Source organism: Cajanus cajan, chromosome 2 (genome assembly GCF_000230855.2).
Source record: "Cajanus cajan strain Asha chromosome 2, NIPB_CcT2T_4, whole genome shotgun sequence".
Lineage (NCBI taxonomy): Eukaryota > Viridiplantae > Streptophyta > Magnoliopsida > Fabales > Fabaceae > Cajanus > Cajanus cajan.
The window spans coordinates 62,059,437-62,085,173 of NC_138518.1; positions in this window are offsets into that span (position 1 = coordinate 62,059,437).

The window sequence follows — 25,737 nt, forward strand, 5'->3', positions numbered from 1 at the left end:
TCTTTATTAGGGTCATATCCTAACCCTTGTTTCCCCGGATTGTCCTTGATAACGGGTAGTTAGGGAATTCCTTAGGAGTCCTTGCCAAGTCCTTGTCACGGCAAGTATCCATTTTTGGTGAGCATATGGGCTACCTTCTTCATTTCTCGGGGAAACGTTTCAACATTGGCAATTTCCAATGCTTGGAAAGCGGTTTCTAGAGCTTCCTCTGCTGCATCCACATAGAGTATGGCGGATGGCTTATTGATGAGTATATCATCTTCATTTTGTACAGTCACCAGCTTGTCACCCACAATGGATTTGACTTTCTGGTGGAGCGTAGAGGGTACAGCTTTTGCATCATGAATCCAAGGTCGGCCGAGGAGACAGCTGTATGCAGGAGTAATATCCATCACTTGGAATTCGACGTTGAAGATAGTGGGTCCAATTTGGATTGGAAGATTGATCTCTCCCACCACTTCTCTTTTAGATCCATCGAAGGCTCGAACGATCATGTTTCTTGGGCGCATTTGGATTCCCTTGATTGCCACTTGCTCGAGCGCTCTTTTTGGCATTACGTTCAAGGAAGATCCATTATCTACCAAGACTTTAGCGATGTGATACTCCTTGCACTTTATAGAGATGTGCAAGGGCTTGTTGTGGTTTGATCCCTCGGCGGGGATTTCTTCATCGATGAAGGTGAGGTGATCATTAGCCGTGATGTGACTAACAATCCCCTCAAACTTGTCTTGGGAGATAGTGTGTGACACGTATGCCTCGTTCAAGACTTTCAACAGAGCTTGCCGATGCGGTTCGGAGCATAGGATCAACGACAACAGAGTAATCTTTGCTGGCGTCTTATGAAGTTGATCCATGATGGAGTACTCGCTCTGTCGGATATATTTTAACAGTTTGTCTGTCTCCTCCTCGGATTCCTTATTTTCCTCGGTTTTTTCTTCTTTTTCTTTCCCTTTATTCTTGGGAGCTTTGTCATGAAGATCTTCGGGAGTGTAGATCCTGCCACTCCTAGTCATGCCCCCAAGTCCAGCGATGTTGGAGATATCGCTGTCGGCAGAAGAGTGGATGTCGTATATCCACGGCACAGCCTTATTTGATTTGTAAGGGAAAGGCCTTGGGACTGTGATCCTTAATGGTGTCGGACCTTTCCCTTTATTCGTCTTGATTACCAACAACGGAGTTGATGTGCGCTCGATTGGCACGGTTGTTGGCTTACACTTGATAACGAACGGCGTGCGATCCATTCTTTGAACATACGCATCGACTAATCCTTTCTTTTTATTAATGTTTATTAATGGATTACTAGGAGAGATGTATGAATGACTCCTAGATCCCTCCATGATCTATATGCATGATATGAGATGATGGCGATGAATATGCATGCATTGTGTTTATTGAACTAAGCCTTATCATGTTTTCGGGATGTCCCTAAGATGATGCATGATATTGCTTGGTTTGGATAAATAACCCTTTTTTCTTTTTTGGGTATTTTTATTTATTATATTTTTTGTATTTTTGGGTGAAAAGGGAAACTACCTATATGAATGTAATGAAGGTAGATGTTAACACCGTATAATGGAAGATTCTTATTCCTATTTATTCTTATTTTTAAAAGAATAGGAATGTTGTATGTTTAAAGAAATGCAATGTATGCTCAAACAATTTCACATAAACAATGCACAAACAATTCACTCATCCACGAACAGTCACGAGCGAATCACGAGGTAGGGGTCTCCTGCAGAAAAGTGCATATTCAAGGAGGATCTAACTGTTCTCACTTGGTCAAAGGCCCCCAAGGTGCCCCCATTATAGGGACCCAATTCCTCTCGTCGTAAGTCGATGGAAAGCTCCAACGCACTGTCGGACTCAAGTTCATGGTTATCACCTTGAGTGATGTTTTTCCGACAACGGTCTCGTAGGCTCCTATAGACCCATTCAACCGGCCGTACTAACATCCACTCCCTATGGATTACCACTCATGCCCCCGGGTATAGAGGGAACTGTTGTGTGCAAAGGTTTGTGTGCAATTTTTATTTCAAACAATTGCGGAAATTTAAACAAACAACAGTTATTTAAAGCCAAATATATAAAGCATGTTATCATACAAGCAAGGGGTAATGAAGTAATTTTTTAACTACTATTTGTTAAAAACAATCTGTCACTAAATGGGACTGACTCTTAAAACTTCCCCAGTGGAGTCGCCATCTGTCGCCACCCGGCCCGAACGGGCTTTCGGCATTCGCGAAGGATGGTTGGACTCGTCTATTTGTTTAAAAATGTGGATTGCTAGAATGACTTATTCTCAAACTGAGACCTCGTCAAACGAGCAATTTTATTAAAAGGCTCACCAATCCATATTAATCCCAAGCGGGACCCTCCATGGATTAGTGGTTTTCGCAAAAGGAGGGTTCGTGGAGTCGCCACCAATGTTTTACTCAAAACATTGGAAAAAGGGATAAGGCAATTGATTTTAAAAATCAACTTTGGCCATTACAACCAGAGTTGGGTAAGGGAGTCGGTTACGCGTGGGGAAGGTGTTAGCACCCCACAGCGCCCCTTTCGGGTTCCCTATGACAGATTATTTTCTAAAATAACAGCGTAAAATTACTAAATTACCCCTATTTATTCTAAACAATTATAAATTAACTATCTACATGATGACAGTTTAAATATGCACACAGAAAGCAGTAAAAGGAAGGATTTAAGAAGAAACCTCTTGAAGCGTGCTTTATATATTGAGTAAAACTGGGAAGCTTTTTGGCGTTCCCTCGCTCTACAAGCTCGCTCGCTCCTTCCTAAAAAACTTTTAACTATGGAAATCCGGAGGATTTCCCTTCGACTAGGTTCGATCCTCAAGCAAAATGGCTCGGGGCTCAAGAACTTCGTCGGATCAACTCTCCGAGTGATTTCTAGGGCAGAACACTGCTCAAAAACCCCAGAATACTCAAGGAGAGGGTTAAAACTATCTCAAAAAGTGTGGAATGACGTCCAATTGACGTCATATTTATAGGGAATAGGCGCAATACGGCCTACAGGAGCAATACGGCCGTATTGAAATTTTTTAACTTCAATACGGCCGTATTGAGTTCAATACGGCCGTATTGAAATTCAGAAATTTCAATACGGCCGTATTGAGTTCAATACGGCTGTATTGAAGCTTCAATACGGCCGTATTGATTTCAGTACGGCCGTATTGAAGTTTCAGAAACTTCAATACGCCGTATTGAGTTCACTGCGGCCGTATTGAAGCTTCAATACGGCCGTATTAAGTTCAGTACGGCCGTATTGGGCTTCATTCCCTCCACTTCCTTATTTTGAGCTATTCTAAGACCTCTAGACCTACAGAGAACCCTCCTAGGGCCTTCCAGGAGTCCTTCTGGCTGATCTTCCTTCAGTCTTCGAGAGTCTTCAAGCTTTATTTCCGACCCGGACAATTTTAGGGGTCTACAGTGGTTACTTCGTGTAGAACAAGCAATGAGCTCTTCTTGGGTAGAAGCTGGCATATTTGAGTTTATTCAACTTGCCAAATTTGATCTACATCTCTTTGACCCTCAAATGCTCCTTTCTGCCATTTTCTTCTGGAATAGAGAGACTTGTGCCTTCGAGTTCCCCTGTGGTTTTGTTTGCCCTACACTATTGGATATTGCAGCGATAACCGGTTTAGCCCCCATAGGAGATAGATTTCACCCTGATGCTGTCGAAGAAGAAATTTCGATCAAGGAGGTTTCGATTACCTAGGACAAGAAGACTTACCTAGCCTTCATTAATGCTCATGTAGGACAACCTGGTACCCTTGTTTCAGAGTCTGAACATATCGCTTTTTTGATGTATTGGTTATCTGCGTGTGTTTTCTGTACTCCTTCTCTTCAGGTTCCGAAATATTATTATGTTTTGGCACATGCCTTACACTTAAAAAAGAAGATTTGTTTAAGTAAACTTTTATTAGCTTCTCTGTATACATGTCTCGATGAAGCCTCGGAAAGCCTTTTCCGAGAATCTGGCCCTCGAAACCTGTCTGGACCCTTATGGCTACTACAGTTGTGGCTGAATGCAATTTTGGAAAGAAAACTTTCTCTGACTTCATCCTTCACACCCACATGTGAACTCGAAGGGGCCCGCCTAACCACGCTTACTCCTCGAAAGCGTTCAGTCAACAACTTTTCAAAATATGTTAATGCAATCCTCAATTTCAATCAGTTTAGCAAAGACTTGGCTCCATTCATACGTACCTCTCTGATAGGACCTCCTTGGCTTCGTCGAAGAAATCAAGTCTGGAATATGACGCCAGATTCTGTTGAGATGTGGTTTGGGTTTTTATCCTGGGACGTGATTATGTCAGGCATGCGATAAAAGGATGTCAAAATTTACCCATACCAACCTCAACTTTTTGCTCGACAATTCGGGCTTTGTCAAATGAAACCTCTACCTCTTCGACGCAAAGAGAGTATAGATGCCGACATTTGTGTCGAAAGAGGGAATTACGAAGAAGTGTTAGAATTCATCTTGCGTCCTGATAAACAACTCCACCTCGTACCCTGCTCTTTTTCTCCTTCTTTCTTAGTTTCTAGATGCTTTCTCCGTTGGTGGTGTGAGTATTATGTTGACAAAATAATCGACTTCGATGCATTTTTGAAGAAGCTGATTAGTTCTCCACTTTCTTCGCAGGGACCCAAACAATCAGGTACTTTCAAGAACCGAACTATTATTTATCAATTCGAGCAATTTTTTAAGGTTTGTTATCGACCTGACAACATTGGTCGAACCATCTTCGATGCGTCTATCTCTCTATCGAAAATGGTACAGAGGAACATCCGCTCAAAAAAGGGAATTAATCCTCGAGGGAAAACTGACTTCGAAAAATTTTGTCCAAAAAATATACCTCCTCTTCCAAATGCTCTTTTTGGTTTAGCTAAATATTTATCTTACCCTCCTTGGGTAAAAACACTTGATCCCTTGTACCTCGAAAATAAAGCAATTCCTGTAAAGAATCGAGTCACTTACGCAAAATGTTCCCTGTACGATTTTCCTCGGATAAGATGGTGGCCATTGTGTTGGGTCGATAACGCTAATCCTCCCCTTGGTAAATGACTATAACTAAGGAATTTCTCGAACTCTTGATTGTACTCTACTCACTTTTTCTATGTTGTTGTTTCACAGCTGCTATTTCTCAACGTGTTTCGCAACACGCTGACCAGACTCTCGACTGGGAAAGTGACAATGATGATGCCCAAGGGACATCATTGAAGGGTCGAAAAAGAAAGACCGCTTCTGACAAGGTCTCAATACGCTCTAAGGTATAATCCTTTTCGAGTCATCCTTTCATTAGACTTAATTGCTTTTTAACTTTTGGGTTCTCGTATTTTAGAGTGTTGAGACCTCGAAAAAACAAAAGGTGGATTCAGGCAGCACCAAAACAGTGAGAAAAACTTATTACCTTAATTTCTTACCCCTTTTGAGTCTTTCCTGTTTCGAGTCTTGATCGCCTAAATTGTTCTCTTACTTATAGGTTTCGACTACAAAAAAGCAGGATAAAGGAAAGGGGAAATTAGTAATTCCTCTTTCTAAGAAACCTCGAGAAACTGCTCAAAGATGCCATGAAGTCTATTCCGAAGGTGATTTAGTTTTTTACTTCAATTTCATTCTCCATGTACCTTCGACTTTCCTAACATCTTAACTCATCACAGGATTTTGAAATCATCCAGCTTGATTCCTCTCGAGAGATGTCGAGAGATGTACCTCTTGTTACTGGGGCGACCCAACAGGTTCACTTTTTTCCAAGTCATTTAGTTCTCTTCTTTTTTACTTGATCTTTCTTCAAAACCTCTTGCTAATCTCCTTATTTACTTACAGTTGGCTACCCCTCAACTAGATGCTGCTATGCTTGCCTCAGTTATGGCCTCGATAGAGGTCCCTCCTCAGGTCGAAGAGGGCGAAGTTCCCCAGTCGGAACCTTTGATGAATGTGAAGACTTTGCAAGAGTCTGCCCAAGGTGAAGATTCCTTCGCGCTCCAACCCCCCCTGAATCCAAACAAGGGTATACTTCTTTTAACTCCACACCTTTATCGTGACTCTTAACGGAATTATCTCATATAGCTATTTTTTTATGCAGATTCGACTGAGTCTCCTAGGCCTTTCACGACTTCCCCTTCGACTCAAGGAGGTGCTACCTCTTCTATCCAAGGTCTTTCATCAATTCCTTCTCCAGACTTAGACTTGATGAGCTTCTTTAATGATGAGGATGAAGATATTAACAGTATCTTCGAGGTGCTGGACAACTGGACAAGTGGTCCATCCGGGTCGGAGCAGGAAAAAGAAAAGGTTGTCGAGAAAATGTCTGAGACACCATCTTATCAACCTTTGCTCGAATCTTTTCGATCAAAAGCATACGTGGAAGATCTTGATCAAGCCTTTCTCCTTCCCAAATTCAAGACAGAGGTGGAGCAGATGGTCGAAGATCTGTTGTCTTATTCCGATCTTCCTCCTGAGATCCATTTCGAGTTGCAGGAATTTATCAAACCCTTTAGTCTCGCATGGGATCTTCGAGCTCAATGGTCTACTGCATTCCAAGAAGTAGCCCAGGTTGAGATCGAAAATGAGGGGGACCGTGCCAAGCTTGAGAGCCTCCGTCATGAATTAATTTCTATCAAGAAATCAACAGAGGAGATGATTTCTACTCTACAAAAGTTGCAAAAAGAGGGGGGAGATATCGAAAGAACTATCGCAGCCTTGCAACATGAACTGGATAAAGCTCACTCGAAGAAGGATGCTATAAAAGTTCAAAGCCAAGAGATCAAGCAGCGGCAAATAAGTCTTAAGGAGGAAGGCAAGGTCATATCTTCCAAGCTTGCGAAGGCCTTGGAGCAAAAGAAGCATTTAGAGGCTCAATGTTCTTCTCGAAGACAGAATTTGGATAAGGCCTATCAAGCTTATAAAGATTTTAAGTCCAAGTTTTGTACTCATTAAATTTCTGAACATTTTTAATTTCTCTTTCGCTTGTATTTATCGAACATCTTATTATTCTATTCTTTTATGTAAGCACTTTAAATATTTTCCATTTATCACTTTGCTTACGTTCGATTTTATCTCTTTAATAACGTATGCATTTTTTGAATATACTTGTTCAATTATAAAGGGGCCTTCCCAATTATAAGACCACTTCCCTAGGTATCGAGATTTCTGATCCATGGGAAGGATCACTTTTAACACTAAGTCCCCGACTCGAAATCGTTGTGTTTTGACTTTCTTATTATATGATTTCTTGACTCTTTCTTTTTGTTGAACAAGACTCTGTAAAGCTATTAACCTTTCTTCGTCTAAAGATATTAATTCATCATACATTAAGTTCCAATAATCCTCAATAGGCAAATCATTCTGTTTTTGTACGTGAATTGATTGCAAATTAATATCTAAAGGCAGAACGGCGTCATGCCCATATACCAGTTTATAAGGAGTAGTTTTCGTGGCATCTCTGGGGGAATTCCTATATGCCCATAAAATTTGGACAAGTGTTTCATGCCAGTTTCGAGGCTTACCCGAAATATGCCGTTTAATTAAACTGATAATAAGCTTGTTAACAGCATCTACTTGTCCATTTGTTTGTGCGTAATATGGTGTTGAAGTTATCAACTTAATTCCTCGCGATTCCGCATATCGAGCAACTTTTCGACCCGTAAATATTGTGCCTTGATTAGTAGTAATTGTTTGAGGAATCCCAAACCTTGTAATAATATGATCTTCGACAAAATCAATTATGTCTTTTTGCTCGACTTCTTTTAAAGGAATAGCTTCAACCCATTTTGTAAAGTAGTCTATGGCAACCAATATATACTTGTGATTTTTCGAGGAAGGTGGGTGAATTTGTCCTATTATATCAATTTCCCAACCTCGAAATGGCCAAGGCTTAATGATCGAATGTAATTCACTTGCTGGTACCCTTTGTATCGGCCCATGTCTTTGGCATTCTTCACAACTTTTTGCAAATTCGATGCAATCTTTAATCATGGTTGGCCAATACAAACCTTTCCTCGACAAAGTCCACTTCATCTTTTCTCCTGCTTGATGTGCACCACAAATACCTTCATGTACTTCTGCCATAGCTATATAAGTTTCATGATTTCCAAGGCATTTGAATAAAACTCCATCGAAACCTCTTTTATATAATTCATTATTTAGCAAGACATAATTGAGAGCTTGGAGTTTGATTTTTCTCTCGACCTTCAAATTGGAATTTTGTAAATATTCGACCAATTTGCTTCTCCAATCTTGTTGACTCGAAGAACCAACACTTAGAATCTTTCGATGGCTTATCAATTCCTTTTCTGTATGAACCTTTTCTGTATGAATCAGACACTCAAGACATTATTTACTTACTTTATACCCTGATGCCATCTGGGCCAATTCATTTGCGATGGTATTCGAGTCTCGAGGAATATGTTGTAACTCAACCTCGTCAAATGCGTTTAACAGTTGTACAGCTCGAGATTTGAGTTCGATTAGTTTTTCATTCAAACATTTATATTCCTCAGTTAGTTGTTTAATAACAAGTTGTGAATCTCCTCGAATTATTACATTCTTAGCACCCAACTCTATAAGGATCTCGAGTCCAGTAATGATTGCTTGATATTCAGTTTCATTATTCGAGTATCTTCTATCTGTTTCGAATGATAACTTAGTAGGAATCCCTTCAGGTGAAATAATTAATAACCCTATCCCAGTGCCTAATTCATATTTCCCAAGGCTTGGTGGTTAAATAATTAATTTCCTCAGTTTCTTTCGAGTGATCTGCAAGAAAGTCTGCAATTACTTGCCCCTTAGTTGATTTTAACGGCTCGAAAGTTAATGAATATTTAGTTAACGCAAGTGCCCATTTGTCGACTCGAGAATGTAACACAGGTTTACACAACATATACTTAATCATATTACTTCGACAAAATATTACAACATCACGAGGCCTAATATAGTACTTCAACTTTGTACAAGCAACATAAAGACTTAAACATAATTTCTCTAAAGGAGTATATCTAATTTTTGCTCCTACTAACATTCGACTTAAATAATAAATGACTCTTTCGATGCCATTATCATTATCTTGCGCCAGCATGCCCGCAATAGTCGAATCGCTAGCTGGATATATAACTTCAGTTGCTTCCCTTTAGAGAGTGGTGCAAGTACTGGAGGATGAGCCAAATAAACTTTGATTTCTTCGAAAGCTTTCTGGTGCTCTTCATTCCATCAAAATTCTTGCTCCCTTCGATATAAATCTTCTCAGAAAGTTTATTTTACCTAGGAGAGATTGAAGTTCTTTCTTGTTCGATGGAGGTTTAGTCTCCATGATAGCTTTGGTCTTGTTTCGATTCACTTCGATCCCTTTCTGGTGTATGACAAATCCCAGAAATTCTCCCGCTGTAACACCAAAAGTACATTTTAGTGGATTTATTTTTAAACCATGTTTTCTCATTCTCTCGAAAGATAATTTTAAATGGCTTAGGTGATCCTCCTTTTGTTTTGACCCAACAATTATATCATCAATATATATTTGTACAAACTTACCAATTAAATCATAGAATATTAAATTCATTGCCCTCTGATAAGTGGCACCTGCGTTTTTTAATCCAAATGGCATCATCACCCATTCGTAGACGCCTAAAGCACCTGGACATCGAAAAGCAGTTTTCGATACATCATTAGCTGCAATATAAATTTGGTTATATCCAGAATAACCATCAAGTAAACTCATAATTTCATTACCTGCAACAGCGTCTATCATAGTTTCAGCAATGGGCATAGGATATTCATCTTTGGGAGTTGCTGCATTAAGATCTCGAAAGTCGATGCATACTCTGAGTTTTCCATTCTTTTTTATAACAAACACGACATTCGATATCCACTCAACATATCTTGAAGTTTTGATGAACTTCGCTTTCAGTAATCTCTCAATTTCTTCCTTGATTTTTTCGATTACTTCAGGAGCAAACCTTCGAGGGCTTTGCTTCACAGGTTTCTTTCCTGGGATCATGGGTAGCCTATGCTCTACCAATTCTCGGTCTAATCCTGGCATTTCATTGTAATCCCAAGCAAAGCAGTCTTTATATTCATGCAAAACTCGAATTATTTTCTCCTTCAACTACCCTTGCAAGAACTTGCTAATATAAGTTACCTTTTTATTTTCGACAGTTCCCAAGTTAACTTCCTCAAGTGGATCTTGAGATTCTAACTTATGTTCTCCCTTAGTTGCTCTTTCGAATCCCAACGGTGAATCATCGAAAATACAGTCTAACTTGGGTTCTAGCTCTTGCTCTTTTCCTTTTTTAAAGTTTTCGACCCCCTAGTCCATATCAGTTTCTACTTTTTCTTCTGTTTGTTTCGAGACGACCTGGTCCCTTCGTTTTTTCTCTGTTTTTTCTTTTTCTTCCTTCTTTCGACTTCGAAGTCCATATCTTCCTTCTTTTGTTTTTGTTTTTCTTCATTCTTTTCGGCCTCGAAATCTCTTCCCTTTTTCTTTTTTTGTTTTTCTTCGGCCAAAGAGGTCGTGCTATTTTCGTCATCCTCGACTTCACTGGTATGTACGTCCCCGCCTGGTCTTTCTTCGGCCATGTTGGCCGTTCGATCGGCCATGTAGGCCGATATTCGAGCTAAGAAGCTCGAATAAGGATCTCCATCCTTCATTCCTCGATTGGAGCCGAATCCTTTTCGGCTCGAATTACAAAACCTTTCTTCACATCCCAACAGAAAGTTTTCTTCACTCCTTCTTCCTCATCCATCACTCCAGAATTGTAGGCATCGAAAGGCTTGGTCTTTGCAAATGCTGTCAATTGTTGATCAGCAAAATACATACCAACCTTATACGTTTTCTGGTCAGCCTCGAGAACCTCCAACCCCTCATCATCGTTCCAGAAGAATATCTTTTAATGCACCGTGGAAGGGACAACACCTACCCCATGAATCCATTCGCGTCCCAATAGCACATTGAAGTTAGCCTTCGAGGGGGTTACTATGAACATGGTAGTCCTTTTCACACTCCCAATCTGCACATCAAGCATAATCATTCCTTCAGGATGTGAAGACTTTCCCGCATAGTCCGAAATCAATATATTATGGGGCTTTAGATCGGCCATGGACTTCCCAAACCTCTTCATCATTGTCCTGGGCAAGATGTTCACAGCTGCACCTCCGTCGACCAAGACCTTATTCACCTCTTGCCCCTCGATCATCAATGTTAGCAATAGAGGCTTAAGGTGTCCTTTCATTTCCTCTGTAGGAGAGTCGAACATGGCAAGGTTGAATTTGGGGATAACCCTCGAGATTTGATTGACCCATATGATCTTCGATTCATAGTTGGGGTCATCGAAAAAGTCTTCCCTATGAATATCCTCTTGTTCATTCACAGACTCCATGGCCCCAACATACTCGGAGGGCAGAATGGAGACTATCCCACAAATATCTTCTATGGAGTCCTCAAAAACCACTCTCGAAACAATCTGTTATCATATCTTCATCATCTTCGATGAACTTTCGAGATGATTCCCCTTTCTGAGGTACAGGGATCGAGAAACGGTTTCCTCTAAGGCCTTCAAAGGTAGCCTTCCGCATCCTTTGCTATCTCCTCCACTGAGTTTTAGTTAAGTTATTGAAGGGCTGTCTAAATCCACGACCATAACTTCCATTCGAGAACCTGCCAGGACCTAAGGACATATTCGAGATTTTCCCGGGAATTCCTTGTACTGGGTGCCCAATATAATTCATCACCTGTTTTCCTCGCCCCATTTCACCAACAATTGGTCTCGGTGGGGCATTCCATTTCCCAACAGGAACATTTGCATTCGGCACAAAAGTATTGCCGAACTTGGATGAATTATACATCTCCATTTTGCCCATCGGTGCATTATATTGAGGCATATGAACCTGCCTCATGGTCAATCCAGCATTCGACCCATCATTAAGCTTAGGTTTCTCTCGAAGCTTTTCGGCTTTGTAGCTTCTCATCATTTCGGATTCCTCGAAAGCCTTCGCCGCGGCTCTATCGAAGACAACGCTGCATCGGGGGCACAACATAACCTTCCACTCAGCTTCCTTCTTTTTGGACAGAAATTCAAGCAGACTATCTCCTTCTTTAGGGTAGATAGGTTCCTCCTCTTTGGCGAAATCGTCCATCAATTCTTCGAGCTTTCATCTGAGATAGGTTCAATGTTTTCGTCGTCCTTGACATTAACATCCGCCATGTTGATGGGCATCGAAACTAGTTCTACATAGCCAGTATGGGCAGCAAATGGATCAACGTCCACCTTCATGTCTTTCTCTTCAAAAGCAAGGCGACCATCAGTAATCGCCCTCTCGATCATATCCCTGAAATGCACACAGTTATTAGTCCAATGGCTATACATATTATGATACTTACAAAATTTCTTTCCTTTTCTTTGCTCGAATGGTGGAATTTTATGATTTTCTGGGAGTACAATTTGTTTATCTTTTAATAAGATATCAAATATCTTTTCTGCCTTACACACGTCAAAACTATATCTCTTAGTCGAATTTCCTTCTACACTATCTCCTGGTTTTAACATTTGACACTGGTACGTAGGACCAGGACGCAATTCCGCTAAGTTTATCTCAAAATCTTCACTCGAAATCTCATAGTTAGGATCATCACTGAATTCGAAATTTTCTAAATAAGCCACTTTTTCCTTTCGAACAAATTTATCAAATTTTCCTAATCTTTCTTTTTCTAGCTTGATTTGTTCGATCCTTCTTACCTTTTCGGCTAACTGGGCCATATCTCTCAACTGTTCATTTACTAATTTTTTACGTATCGAGAAATCTAACCCTGTGGCTGCAATCCTAACTAATTCATGTTCAGGTATATTAGTATAACATCGAGATTTTAATTGCCTGAACCTATTTAAATAGTCATCTAAAGTTTCATGGTTTTGTCTCTTAATGTTCATTAGATCGACTATACTAACTTTCGTTTCTTCTCTGAAGAAATGTTCATGGAAACTACCTTCTAACCGGATCCAAGTGTGTATCGAATTAGGGGGCAAGGTTGAGAACCATGTAAAAGCGTGCTTAGTCAACGAACTTGGAAAATATTTCATCTTTAAATATTCATTATTCGCTAAATCCCCACATTCGACTACATACCTAGCTATATGTTCGACCGTAGACTCAGTTAATTCTCCCGCAAATTTTGAAAACTTTGGGACTTTTGTTCTTCTCTGTAGTTCTACTTGAGTTACATAATCTGGAAAGGCTGACACAAAATAAGGACGTTCATTTCGACCTACATCGAATCCATGTCTGTTTAATATCCTTTCTACTATTTGATCTATATTGTCATTAGGATTCCTATTAGGTTGACCTATGTTTTGTCGAAAAATCCCATTCCCATCTGGATTATCCATTTCATTCAGATTTGCACTCATGGCTCTCGAGGGTGGTCGCTCACCTAGTTTATCCCCTATTTTGTTTATCAATTCATATAGAGGAGTAATAATATTGTGCATCTGGGTTGACAACAAATTGACCATGTCATGATTACTATGGTCCATCTGTTGTCGAAGAGCCATCATGGCTTGATTACTAATACTAGTAGGTACATAGCTACCATGTCGAATCAGAGAACCTTCCTGACTTGTCCCTACATGTTGGTATGGGTCTTGCATGACAAAACCTAAACCATTTGGTCCGGGATTGTATCCCTGTGGGGTTACGTGCACTTGTGGGTTTGGTCTTAAGAAAGGCATTAGCATCTCGACATGTACTGGTTGGGTATTTCGCCAATTTTGTGGCATACCCCAGGGGTATTCCCTAGTGACATTTGCTAGTTCTTGAGTTGCATTATGATGCAGTGTTAAGGTGAAAATGAGGGAGGAATCAGGAAGAGAGAGGATGAGGGAAGCAGAGAGAATAAGAGAGAGAGAGTGCTGAGTAATATTCTTCTTATCTTTCATTGCTCAATCATTACAACTATATAGAATGGAATATTGCAATAACAGAAAATGGGTAAAGGGCCCACATGGCACACAAATAACCTCACGCATATAAGTGAGGGAAATTCTCAAAACTGTCTAATCAAGTAACTTGGCAGGTTTCCTAACCACTCTGCCACTAATACGTGAGGTTCCCCCAATGACTTGCTCTTTGGTACTTCTTGCCTCAGCTTTGCCCGCATCAATTCCCTGCTCTTCAAAAACCACCTTGTCCTCAAGGTGAAAGTCAGGAAAATCCTTGGTGAACTCGTGCAGTGGTTCCCACGTTGCGTCCCCTGGACCCTGGTGCTGCCAACGGATCAGGATTTGGGGAACAGCAGTGCCATTGTGTAAGACGCGACGAGTGTCTAGGACTTCAGCAGGGAGTAACAGAGGACAGGACCCCAAGAAATCAGCCGGAAGTGGATTGGATGCGGGTTTAGGATCCCCCAAGCAACGTTTCAGCAGAGAAACATGAAAAACGTTGTGGATTTTGGCCTCCGGTGGTAGATTCAATCTATACGCCACAGGTCCAATACGGTCAAGGATTTGGAAGGGACCGTAAAAACGTTTGGATAACTTGTGGGACTGACGATGAGCAAGTGTCGATTGCCGATAGGGCTGCAGCTTAAGAAAGACCCAATCGTTGACAGCAAATGCTTGGTCAGTGCGGTGAGCATCAGCTTGATTCTTCATTCGCAGCTGAGCGCGATCCAGATTGGACTTGAGCTGTTTAAGAATGAGAGTGCGGGTGGTCAGCAAGTCATCAATCGAAGCAACTGCTGTGGAACCCTGTAGATAATCCCGCAAGGATGGGGGTGGTCGGCCAAACACCGCCTCGAAGGGAGTCATCTTAATAGAGGAATGCCACGATGTATTATAATGCCACTCAGCCCAAGGTAAGAACTGCAGCCATAAACGAGGTTGGTCTGCTACAAAACTCCGCAGATATGTTTCAAGGCATCGATTAAGCACCTCGGTTTGGCCGTCGGTTTGGGGGTGGTAAGCACTGCTGTGAGCGAGTTTGGTACCCTGTAGCTTGAAGAGAGTCTGCCAGAAGGTACTCATGAAAACAGGGTCACGATCGGAGATGATTGTGGAAGGAAACCCATGGAGGCGGATAATGTCACGCACAAAAACCTCAGCAACACTTGGCGCAGTGAAGGAAGTGGGTAATGCTGAAAAATGAGCATGCTTAGATAACCGATCAACCACCACTAAGATTGTCGTTTTTCCGGACGAAGGGGGAAGATGGGTTATGAAGTCCATAGAGATAGAGTCCCATATATTGCCCGGAATCGGGAGTGACTGCAACAGTCCTTGGGGAGATGTATTAAATGGTTTGATTGCTTGACAAACTGAACACGCATTGACATAAGCCTGAACATCCTTGCGCATATTGGGCCAGTAGAAGATGGAGGAGAGTCGGGCAAGGGTGCGTTGAGCACCAGCATGGCCACCAGTAGGTGAATCGTGAAACTCCGACAAAAGTAATGGATGGAATGAAGAGTCTTTCGGAACCAGTATGCGACCCTTATGTAGAATGAGGCCTTCTGATACGGATAACGAAGGGTGTGCCGCTGGGTTTGCAGAAACATCAGTTAACAAAGCTGCCGATTGAGGATTTGAGGCATAGAAATGCTTGAGGGCATCCAGAATTGCCGCAGTGGGCTTGGTGGTCTGTATATGAGCAAACGAAGGGCTGGGGATGCGTGAGAGAGCATCAGCAGGAGTGTTCTGCGAACCCGGTTTGTAAGAGATGGTGAAATCATAACCAAGCAACTTAGCCAGCCAACGTTGCTGTGCCGGTGTTTGCACTGTTTGACTGATCATTGTGCGAAGGCTTTGGTGATCTGTCTGGATTTCAAAACGACGGCCCAACAGATACTGTCTCCACTTATGAATTGCCTCCGTAATGGCATACATCTCACGATCGTAGGCTGAAGCTAATTGCAACTTGGGACTGAGGCCTTTGCTGAAATAAGCAATGGGGTGCCCTTTTTGAAGAAGGACAGCACCTACCCCACTACCAGATGCGTCTGTTTGCAGGACAAACGGGGAGTCGAAGTCAGGCAATTTAAGTACCGGGGTGTTCATTAAGGCCGATTTAAGTGAGTGGAAAGCTTGGTCAGCCTCTGGTCCCCACAGAAAAGCATCCTTGCGCAACAGATGAGTCAATGGGGCTGCTATGGAGGCAAAGTTGGCAACAAAGCGTCTATAGTACCCGGCAAGGCCCAAGAATCCGCGGAGCTGCTTGATTGAGCGTGGCACAGGCCAATCATGGATAGCAGAGATTTTGCCAGGATCAACAGATACACCCATGGAGGAGACAATGTGGCCCAAGTAAGTTAATGTGTGGTTGGCAAATTCACACTTGGATAATTTGACATGTAGCGAATTGTCCTGCAAAAGCTGTAATACATGCTGCAAGTGGCCTAGGTGAGTAGTGAAATCAGTGCTGTATATGAGAATATCGTCAAAGAACACAAGGACGTAACGACGTAAAATATGTTTGAAAATTGCATTCATAAGTGCTTGAAAAGTAGAGGGGGCATTAGACAAACCAAACGGCATCACCAAGAACTCATAATGGCCTTCGTGAGTACGAAAGGCTGTTTTGGCCACATCATTTGGATGAACCCGCACTTGATGATATGCGGATCGAATGTCAAGCTTGGAGAAAATAGTGGCACCATGAAGTTCATCCAATAGCTCATCGACGGTCGGAATCGGAAATCGATCTTTGACCGTGACCGTGTTCAATGCACGGTAGTCTACGCAAAAGCGCCAAGTACCGTCCTTCTTTTTGATGAGGAGGGCAGGAGAGGAAAAAGGGCTTTGGCTATGGCGGATGACACCAGCAGCAAGCATCTCGGCAATGAGTTTCTCTATCTCTGATTTTTGGAAATGTGGGTATCGATAAGGGCGCACATTGACTGGTGCAGTGCCGGGGAGGAGGGGGATTTGGTGGTCGATTGGGCGTGGAGGGGGAAGGGAGGTGGGAGCTGTAAACAGGGAAGGGAATTGGTTGAGTAGGGTGGTTATCTCGGGGGAATGGGAATGGGGCGAAGGAGGAGGGGTGGTGTTGGTGATTTGAAGGTGGAAGTAGGAGGCAATGCTGTTGGTGTCTACGCAGCGTTTTAGTTGGCTGCAAGTGATGGCTGACAGGGAAGGATGTGTTTGGCCCTCAAGTCTAATGGAAGACCCCTTGTAGTGAAATTCCATGTAAAGGGATTTGTAATCAAAAAGGACTGGGCCCAAATCTGCCAACCATTGTACCCCAAGAACGATATCAGCTCCATAGATAGGTAGGATTAGTAGATCCACCCTAAAGGTTTCAGGGCCCATTAATATGGGGACATTGGAGCAATGGCCCACACACCCTAGAGAATCTCCATTACCTACTGTCACTTTCAGGTGAGGTGATGGACATGCAACCAGGCCCAAGTGAGATACCAATCGGGTTTGAATGAAGTTATGGGTCGACCCCCCATCAATTAGGATAGTAACCGGGTGACCATTGACCCGACCCGAAATTTTCAAAGTCGAAGGAATAGACTGCCCCGTCAAAGCGTGGAAGGAAATTGTGGGTGTGGGTTCCGATTCCGGTGAGTCCGGGTCAGGTGGTTCCTCCGGTGTGCACGGCTCAGACAGCACCGGTGACAATGGATCCTCCGAATCAGCTAGAAGACAGAGGAATTGAGCAGGTTTGCAACGGTGGCCTGCGACGAACTTCTCGTCGCAATTGAAGCAGAGATTCTTGGAGCGACGTTCAGCCATCTCCTCCGGTGTTAATCGCTTGATCGGGAGCGAAGGTGGCCGTGAGATCTGCGATGCAGCAATAGAATTCGCAGGGCGGTGCAGAGGAGGAGGGCGTGAGAAATGAGGGCGCGACAGGGACGCGCGTGTGGCGGCGAGCTTATCCTCAACCAACTTCGCCATACCAACAGCATCAGAGAGAGATTGAGGCTTGAGGAGAAGTAACTCACGCTTGATTTCTTCTTTTAGGCCGGAGATGAAGCAGTTCAAGAGGTTATCGTTGGACAGTCCCGGTGTGCGGTTGGAAATGCTCTCGAACTCCGTCATGAAAGCCGTGACGGTGGTGGTTTGTCGAAGCTTGTAGAGATGGGCTTCATAGTTCTGGAATGAGGATGGGCCAAATCTGCTTGTGATGTCGGAGGAAAAGGACTCCCAAGTGGTTAAGAGATCCTTTGAGTGCATCCAGGCAAACCACTGCAAGGCAACTCCGGTCATGTAGAAGGAAGCAATCTGGAGCCGTTGCTCCTCGGGTGTTTGATGGTACTCGAAGAAGCGCTCAATTTGGAAGAGCCATTCAAGAACACCGTCGCCGGAGAAGAGGGGAATTTCGAGCTTGGGTAGGCGGAGGTTACGGTCGGTGGGGAAGCCAGTGGATGTTGGTAGGGGAAGGAGTGGTTTGTGTTTTTCCAGACGATTGCATTTCAACAGCAAATCCTGGAGTATGGTTTGTTGGGTCTGGGCATTTTTTTGGATGGTTTGGAAAGTGTCGGAGAGTTGGTTAATGGCGGTGGTGTGAGAGAGAAGATGATCGGAAAGGGTGGAAATCTGGGCAGAGGTGGAGGAGTGTTGTTCAGTGAGTTTGGTGAGAGCTTCTTCAATGGTTTTGGAGCGGGTATGCATGTTGTCAGTCATGGAGTAAGCCTAATGAAAGCACCAATGATGCAGTGTTAAGGTGAAAATGAGGGAGGAATCAGGAAGAGAGAGGATGAGGGAAGCAGAGAGAATAAGAGAGAGAGAGTGCTGAGTAATATTCTTCTTATCTTTCATTGCTCAATCATTACAACTATATAGAATGGAATATTGCAATAACAGAAAATGGGTAAAGGGCCCACATGGCACACAAATAACCTCACGCATATAAGTGAGGGAAATTCTCAAAACTGTCTAATCAAGTAACTTGGCAGGTTTCCTAACCACTCTGCCACTAATACGTGAGGTTCCCCCAATGACTTGCTCTTTGGTACTTCTTGCCTCAGCTTTGCCCGCATCACATTATTTTGCCTAGCTACATTTTCGAGTAACACAGGGGAAGAAGACGTTGCCCCCTGGTCACGTTAGCCACATTATCGGGGTTGGGGTTTGCTTGTTCTACATCTAGATGATTATTATTTCTCGTGTTTGTTTCTCTCTGATTATTAGATGTAGACATTGTTCTTCCACTCCTAAGTCTTATGCAACATGCGTACCTAAAACTAGTCCAATTATGTTTGACCTAAACGGGTCCCACCAGGCGTGCCAATTTGTTTACGGTGGAATTCGTTTACGGGTTCTTTTTATCCAGACTAGCACAACAAATGTTTCAATTTAAGTATATGTTTTTGAATTTTATAGAATGAAGAGGAATGGAGTAGAATGATCAATGATTACTGGTTTCTAAGCATTCATCAATGATTAACACGTAATAATTTCCATGCATGTAAACGCTTAGATGAACAGAATGAACGATAATGATATTGGCAATACAAATCATGATTCACTTTACACAAAGTTCAAAATATTACAGCATTGATAATAATCTAACACTAAGAGATTTAAAGAACACGAAACTACACTAATTCTACTCCTAAAAAGAGAAAAGGAAAATGGCCGAGAAGTAGTCATACCCAAAAATAATTCCTTTCACGAAAGTCATATGCGCGGGCAGAGAGTGCTTGAGAGTTCAGTTCTGGTATGAGTTTTCCGACCCCCGTGAAGGTACGTAGCTTCTGTATTTATAGAGCCAATCAAGAACGGTTAATTTCACGCATGTACGCCATTAGGGGATAACCGCTATCCACTATGCTTGTTACGTGACTCTAAATTGTAACTTCCCATAACCGTTCACCTCACGCTTCAACTTTACTCGATTCGACCCTTAATAACCACCTTAGTACGCCTTAACTGTTAAGATCCCTTCAATAACAACTCTCTACAATTTCGAGTTACTATTACATTTTTGAGTTACTATCGAGACCGCATTCTAGCTTAACCCCTCAATGAACAACAGATAAATTTTCGAGCACTCTTTTGTTCAATTTAATTAATTCTATTCGAACACATTCACGTGTGAACAATTAAGGCTCTCAATTTAATCTTGGTAGGTGTTGACCTTTATCTTTTGTTTCGAGTAGTTTTCACACCCTTTTCGAGTCACATGGTTTCGAGTGACCTTAACAATATAAAAAAAAAAAAAAAAAAGTTGGCATATTAATACATCATATTTGCTTAAATTAATCCAGAAGTTATTTTAATAAAAATGTTTTTTTATTGTTTTAAAATAATACTTTTATGTATTACTTACCAAAAATTAATTATGATCATAAATACACAATGTCCATACATGGAGGAGAAATTAAATTATATAATGATATAAGATTTTAAAGGGGTGACTTGATAGAAGTGAAATTTTTTCATACTTAAAAATTATAAATTTTGAGAATTATAAATGAAAATTATTTTTTTTAGAAATGATTAAAATTTATTTAATTTGTTATAAATGAATTTATGAATATTTATATATATTATTTAGGAATCAAACTTTTTTATCATATTAAATAAGTAAGTAAAAATAATGCAATATTTTTACTATAATAAAACTTTCTTTCTGCTTGGAGTATCCGGAGAGAGTTTTTCTTTAGATTGAGGGTTTTTCCACCTCTTTCTATCTCCCATATTTCCTTCGATCTCAAAACTTTGAATGAGACAAATCATTGTTTGGATTGAAATCTTGAAAATATTTGCAGGCTGTGTATGTATAATTTGCATTTATTTGTTTGAGCTTCTAGTCTATCTCAAACCTTTTTAATTTATGAGATAAATTCGTGTTTGGATACTGAAATCTTTACAATATTTCGAGGCCCAAAATTTAGCATCGAATTTGACTAGTAACTACCGAACCCAAACTTGTTTATGCTTTTTTGTTTTTGTTAGAAGGAAGGCAAAGGCCTCAAATAAACAGTTATAAATGAGTCCTACGTAAGGCTATATCCCCATCGTATACTGTAACGAAACCGGAATATTGCAACTTGATGGTCGTTTGAAGAAGTTGAAGGCCCAGGTGAATGAATGTAACAAAAGTGCTAATAATGTTTCTTTTAATACATTCTCTATTGATTGAAATTTATTAAAATTTATAAAATTAGGATAAATTTATTAAATAATATGTGAAATTTACTATAAAAAGATGACAAATTGAGCAAGACCCTGCTGATGCATAATTAGGAGTGTGACACTTTTAAAATCAAATTGGCAAATTGTACCAAATAAATTAAAATTTACCTTTGGATTAGAATAAACCAGTTTTAAGAGAAAATAAAATTTGAAAAATATTCATAAACTTCAAATTTTCATATCCTTAAAAACAACTTTTTTCTATAAAAAAAAAATAAAAATGTTTATAAATTTAAGAAATTGTCTCAAACAATCAGCTTATTTCAAAATCAGCTTTTCTATACACAAGCAACTAAAAGTTGGTAAAATAATCCTTTCCAAACACACACTTACTCTAATAATTATATCACATTTCAGCAATTAAAATAAATGAAAAAAAAGGACATTTGGGTCATATATTCACATATACAAATGATCAAAATTGAAAATCAAATTATCACTTACAACAGTCATACTTTGAGAGAACAAACCATTGGAAACAATGTCAAAATAATAATACATTGCACATGTTAAAATAAATATAAATTAGTTATATTGAAAATAAATCATATATTTATTTTAACACGTGCACAATATTTTTACTTTCCAATGCTTTGAGAATAGTCTATCCTTGGAGTTCAAGGAAAGAGGAGACCGGTGAAGGCTAATAACTTTCAAAGACAAACCGTAATTAGCAACTTTCAAAGACGCACCCTTTGGATTGGTCATAATATTATGCATACTAGTTTTCATGTTAGAATTGTTTCATAATTGATTTTAAAAGATGCCCTAATTGGCAACGTGGAACGTATAGTTTTAAAGCGTAAAATGGTTATGATAGCAGAAAGCAAAGTTCAGAATGATAGACGAGTTGAAAGAAAATGACAATGAAAATAAATGAATTGAAGAGATGGATCTTGGAACGTTGAAAAGACGGTTCATGCATCCCTATTTGGTGCGATTTGTGACTCACGTAGATCGATAAAGCTTCGTTTATTTTGCTAGAAATTAATGTGTTGACCAAAAGTTCTAACTCACTGCTTCAAGGAAAATTCTGTAAATCATTCGAGATGGTAAAATTTAAACGACTAAAAAATTAATCTGATTATGTAGTTGTGTTACATATATTAATAGAAATTTTTATCGTTTATAATATCTCTCGATTTATATATACAAAATTGACTTATGTAAAATATCATTATTTTTATATTTATTTAGATTTTTATTTCATTATATTTATAACTGAAAAGAGAAAATAACACAAACTCAAATGCTTGTAACCAAGTTCCTAAAAAAGAAAAGCCAAAATATAGAACAACAAACAAAAAGAACTAAAGTCGGAATTGGTATAATGTAAATAATGTTTTTGAGATTAAATAAAGTAAAATTAGTTGAAATTTGTTATATTTAATTAAGACCAATAAATGTGACAATTTTTTTTACTTATATTTAAAATTAGAGGTAAAAAAAGACAATAATGAGATTTGTTTGCTTCTCTAACTCTCTTGTTGTGGTTAATTTAGTTAACAAGGACGTGAATAACTAGCACTTGTATGCAAATGAGGTTCGACACATCGAGAACCTTATTAGTCGTTGCCTGGTGAATCACATATTACATGAAGGAATTTTTTACGTTGACATGCTTGCTAAGATGCATGGGATCTGCGTCGAGCCAAATGTTCATCACATCCTTCAAGATTCACGTCCTAGCTTGAGGGTTATGTTGCATGTAGATGCCATGAGCACAATATAGTTGTCCGTCAATACTTTACGTTTACTTATGTATTGTTTTTTCTCTTTTCCTTTCACTCATTATAACAAAAAAATGTTCATTTTGGTCTCTTGTCTCCTAATTTTGAGTTGATTTAATCCCTTAAAACAATGATTATTTTCAATTTTGAGATATAACTCTAAATCATTTGTTAATTGATTCAAAATTTAAAACTTGTCTTACTAGATTTACTTATATAAAAAATGTTGGATGCGATGAAGTTCAAACCAAAAGTATTATAAGTATGGTAAAAGTCGCATAAAAATAAGTTTAAGATGTAAACAAGCAAGAAACTAAAAAAAAATCATGTTTTCTAATTGCTTATGAAATATATTTTTGTAAGACACTATAGCACTTTTAAATTTGAATGTGAATTAAATATAATTTTCATATAAATGAATATAATGTTAAATGTCTTGAATTAGTAAAAAAAAAAAAAAAACTTATTCAAGATCGTGTTGCAAAATTAAAAGTGATCAATATTTAAAAAAATTAAATCAATTTACATATAAAAAATAAAGTATTAAAATAAATATTTTAAGAAATAAATTACCAGAATGAATCTAAAAGATTAGATAAATGATAAAAATATACTTTAACCTTTTATTTATTTTATGGGAGCAATTTAACTCTACATGTTAATTACAATTTCAAAGATTAAATTAAATGATAATATACATTTTCAAAGAATATTTTATCATTTTATTAATTTTAAAAACTAATTTAATTGACTATTACAATCATGCACTAAATTAGTTATTCGCGCAATGTATATATACAATCTGCCAATTTGGAATTGTTATTCATATTAGAAAGACTGAATAGTTGTAAAAGTCATTATAATATATTTAAATTAAGATTATAATTTGAAAATTTTAATTTGTAAAAGTCTTTATAATTCAAAAGATTAGACAGAGAGAAGATCAAATCAATTTACATCATAATATTAAATTTGTAAAATAATATAAATTTAATCGATTTAACAATTATATTTAATAATATTATTAATTAGATCAAGTATATAATTATAAAAAATCTAAAATTATATATTATTATAAAATATTTGATATTATTTTAATGTATAAAATAATATTTAAAATATTTATTGTTAAATAAGATATTTAAAAGAGTCTAAATCATTTGAAATTTAATATGTACGATCATAAGTTTAATATTATCAAATATAATAATTAAATAAGTTAGATTTATTTTTTTTTATTAAAAATGATTAGAAGTGTAATTTCACTCATTTGAAATCAGAGCATCTATATTAGAGGTATTTGTGATGCGGTTTGGTTCTATTTTTACCTTAAAAGTCACTTGAATCAAATAAGAAGTGTGGTGAGTGAAATATGAAATTCAAATCAAACCAAATCAATCTTTTATGATTTTGTTTGGTTTAATTTTTGTGATTTTTGAAATTTTTTATTTCAAAATCAACTAAAAATAATAATATTATGTTATTATTTAAGATTGTACGTCAAAAATAAAATTAATGTATACAAATATTAAAATATTTTGATAACATCATATATTTAACAACAATTTTTATCTTATTATTTTAATAAAAATATTTTTTAATGTAATTTTAGTTTTTTTCACATATATATATATATATATATAATTTGTCACTTAAAAATAATTATTTTCCAATTTTATAAATAATTAATAATTTTTTATTTTAAAATTCAGTTTAATACTTTACAATTTTATAAATTACATTTTAAATATTATAACTTATATTTGGAGAGAGAGAAAACAAAATTTAGTAGTTTACATTTTTATAAAAACACATTTTATTTTATGTAAAATTTTTGTATACATATATTATACATTTGAATATATATATATATATATATTTCCAAATATGTGTGGTTTGATTTAAACTGATTTAAACTATGTTACCTTTGATGCTCTTTTATAAAATATATTCATATTCCGGTCTTTGCACATTTGGATTTTCAGAGAACTGTCGGATTCTTCAATGCATTCAGGATTATTATATTGAAGCTTTATGGGTAAGATACTTATGGATCCGTCGTATGTTTCGGAGCAGACAAAAATGTTAAAACAGCACATTTATTATTAAAAAGTGAAAGTGATTGTCGTTCATACGAGAATTTTTAAATAGTATTTAAAAACTGAAAAGTAAAAAAAAAAAAAAAAAAAAAAAAAAAAAAAAAAAGAGAGATAAAGTTTAAAACGTTGTGGTTGTATGCAGAAAACACTTAACATTGATCATTGAAGTTATTGATAATTTAATTCAAATTTTATCTTAACTGGTAGAAATTAAAATTGTAAAATTTTGAGATAATTAAACATACGAACGGAAAATTCTCTCTAAATTGTAAAGTATAAAGATGGTTGATTCACAAATTAATTCTTTTGTAAACGCTCCTTTCGGAAAGCATTTATGGAAGAAATATCTTGTTTTGTTGAATAGTGGTGCAGACTGTTCTTGCTCGATATTAAAACACTAGTTTTGTCGGCGGTGGATACTTCAGAACGAACCAAAAAAAAAATATACTAATTTTAAACCTACCAACCACAAAAAATTGTTATTATCTGCTAGTTTTTGTTCTAATATGGAAAAAACACTAAACAAAAACAAACTTTAGCAATCAAGATCAATTTCAGCAAGTCTCGAATGAGAAGTGCGAAGTAGATTATACGAGTCAAACTAAGTGGGTATTGGAACCAAAATAGTATAATTTTTAATCTTTATAAAGTAAAAAGAATATATATATATACACACATACATCAACAAATTAATTTTATTGATAAAAAAAATCTATCATATATCTTCCTCATTTAAAAATATATTAAAAAATTACTTTA